The sequence below is a fragment of the Arachis ipaensis genome, chromosome B07, assembly GCF_000816755.2.
Source record: "Arachis ipaensis cultivar K30076 chromosome B07, Araip1.1, whole genome shotgun sequence".
NCBI lineage: Eukaryota > Viridiplantae > Streptophyta > Magnoliopsida > Fabales > Fabaceae > Arachis > Arachis ipaensis.
Window position 1 is genome coordinate 20776266 of NC_029791.2, and position 3312 is coordinate 20779577.

The 3312-nt window shown below is 32.7% G+C and overlaps 1 long non-coding RNA gene across 1 annotated transcript; it reads left to right on the plus strand.

The window, feature by feature from the left end:
* Window positions 815–2947, plus strand: LOC110264508. The gene is made up of 3 exons (XR_002350689.1): window positions 815–1044; window positions 1790–1875; window positions 2119–2947. It is a non-coding gene; the product is annotated as an uncharacterized LOC110264508 (long non-coding RNA).

A 3312-nucleotide genomic window follows, 5' to 3' on the forward strand; every position in this document is an offset into this window, starting at 1 on the left:
CTCGCTTCTCTCGCGGCCGTTTTGGACTCAAGCTTGTCGCGCTTTGTCATTGTCACAAGCTCTGTCACGCTCTGTCACCGCCGCAAGCTCGTCTTCTTGCTTCGGCCCTGGTATTTCTTTTTCAATTTCATTGCTGTAAGTCATCAATATATCTTGAATTTGTTGTTGAAAGTTGAGGTTATTGCTGAAATAATGATTTATCTAATTTTGTTTTGCTGTAAATCATATTTGGAGAATTGAAGTTTAAGTTTTTGTTGCTGAAAGTTATTATCCTTGAATTTGTTGTTAAAAATTATCAATGAGTTGAATTTATTGCTAGAAGTCGAATTTGTTGCTGTAAGTTGAATATGATGCTGAACATATCATTGCGTAAATTTTTTTGTTGCTGGAAATAAAATTTGTTGCTGTAAGTCTTTCATTTTTTCTTTTATTCGAATCTTAAAAATCATGTTGTATGTGATTTTTTAGAATTGTCGAAGCTGAGTACTAGGGATTTGGAATGGTATTTTTTCATTGTGCACGGTATTCCATTGCTGTAAAATTTTACTACACTTCGAACATTATCATAGTTAAATTTGTTATTGTAAATTATAAATGAGCTAAATTTATTGTTGCTAAGTTGAATTGTTGCTGAACATATCACTGAGCAATTTTTTTGTTGCTAGATAACGTCACTATTCTTTTAAGTAGCAAGTAGGTTTAAACTCTGTAATCAAACCAGTGGGATTTATTTTAAAAATTGAATTTTTTAATATATGAATGTTTTAAAAGTGCATATGAGTTAGTTGTGGCTGTGTTGTGTTGAATGTGTTAGTTGAATTATTTTTTATTGTCAAAAACTGAACTAGGTTGCTGTCTTCTTATTAAGGTTGGTAAATTAGGAACTGGAAGGATCAAATTCAGTTAGATGGACAAGTGATTGAATTGAGTTACCGCAGCTCGTAGGGGTTCTATTCCCTGGTGGCAATTGCTGAGAGGAAGCGTAGAGAGAAGCTCAGCCAGCACTTCATTGCTTTATCTGCCCTTGTTCCTGGCCTAAAAAAGGTACCATTAACTATGCCCTTGTTCATGAAGATCAGAGTTTACTGCATTCTGATCTCCTATTAGAAAAATCCCCAATTCTCCTTTGGAGGCTTCAACTCTTACATAAAGTTCTTGTTTCGGCAATTGAAAAGTCAGAGACGGTGTTTTACTAATTAATTGATATTCAAAATCATTCCATTTTGGTTCCCTTTCCCTATCAAAGTAACAGATTTCTAAATTCTCATATAGTCCGCTGGGAATTCCTTCCAAAGCCTGTTGAATAATTTTTATGGATTCCACCATTTCACCAATTGGAACTAAATAACGAGCTAATGACTATATATATATATATGTTGATCAGAGGATACACAATCTTGTTTCTTCTTTCTTCTCAGCCCTTTTAAGGAAATATAACAAAAGATTATAACATCATTCTTTGGTATTTCCTAATCTTGATGATTGGAAAATATGACTGGAAGCTCGTGGTCATGTACATCTAATTTTTCCTACTTGTGTCTTAAAATGTTTAGCACAATATCATGTTTAGTCCATGTCATAAAGATTCGACAAAATTTTAATGTTGGATGTCGATGGATTAACACAAAATAAGACTTTGTTGTTGTTTTCGTCTTGGTCATCTTAAAATGTTTTTTGATTTGCTATCTTTAAATTAGTGGTTTGCAATTGCTGTTGCTGTTCACATTTTCTTAATGTTTGTGTCGTTAAGGTTCTTCTCCATTTGAATTGCTGCTACTGTTTGCTTCAGCTTGATGTTCATTGATCACTAGTGTTCACTGCATCGCTGTTCACTATGATTCTTTGTTGTTCGTTGCTTTCCCTTTATCAATCAAGGTAACATGTTTTCGTTGGCCTTAATTAGATTATTTTAGTTCTTTGATGTGTATTTTTTCAACAACTAGGGATTTAGTCTGCATGACTGCATCCCATTAATTTCTTTCTCTTTTAAGTATATAATTGCAATGGTGTTCTCAATTTCTATAGTTTCACAAAAGTCTCAATTGGAATTGAAATAAGAATTTCTGTTGTTTGATGAATTGATTGAGATGTGTTGTTAATCGCTGCTAGTTATTGCAGGTTGGACTCCATTTGCTCTTGTGCTCTCTAGACTCCGTTTACTCCTATGTGGAGTTTCTTATCCATGTCCATAGGCAAATCTAGAATAAAATGAGATCATAACCAAGATCTGCTGCTTCATTTTTCAAGCCTTTAGACCTAAATGATAGAGCAAACCTAAACCCCAAGAATAGGTGAGATTCTGCTCATTTATGCGCATTCATTTACCTTGCGTTTGTGAAAGGAAAACCAGAAAATACGTTTTTGTTGTTTAAATTTTGTTGACGTACATGTATAAGTTAGTTGATGTTCGTAATAATTTGATATTATCCCATACCAATTGGATTCTTGTCCCATAGTGGTTATGCAATTTTTTCTTTCAAAAAGTAACTTCCAAAAAGTTAAAGCTTTGTGCCTGCTCCACCACTAGTACAAGAAACATTTATTGATGGAAATTTTTACTTTGTTGACTTCAATAGATGATTGATGGCACCTTTTTTTCTCAAGCTAAGTTTGTTGACATAAGATGGAGAACTATTGTCTCAAAATTATGATATTACGTACTTTGAAATTTTGATGCCATAAATTTGTAATGGTAACCAAGTTTGTTGCTTTTGCTCTTATCATTTTTGTGACAAACCATTAATATTAATTTGTGAAACATTTAGAATAGTTGAGTTTCACTTGTGTATACAAAGTATTTCTGTGTTATAAAAATAGAAAATTTATTAAGCCAAGGAAGTCAAAGCAAGTTTCCATTCAGATTACATCTTAAAAGCAAAAAAGTTTACCTAAATAACAAAATACTTCGGACTTTACATGTCAAAATATTTTACAACTGAATTTCTTGGCTAAGTAAATGACATTGTTTAACAATATCTTTTTCTGCAATGTTATTATAATTTTCTTCATTGATATATTTTGCTACTGATTTGCCGTTGATTTTAACGGTGTTTTCTGTAGTGACTTATCCATGAGCATGTCACAAATTATGAATATAAAATGTGGAACTGCTTTGCTGCCTTGATGCTGTTGTGGCAAATGGCATTAATATTAAGGCGGTTTTAAAGAACCACCGTAATATCCAAACATTATGGTATTTTTTATTGCTGCCGTAATTGGCTTTGTATATGGTGGCGGTTCTGGTGATTATGGCGGTTTTGAACCACCATTTTTACACGTATATAAAATAAAAAAAAAATTACAATCCCTAGT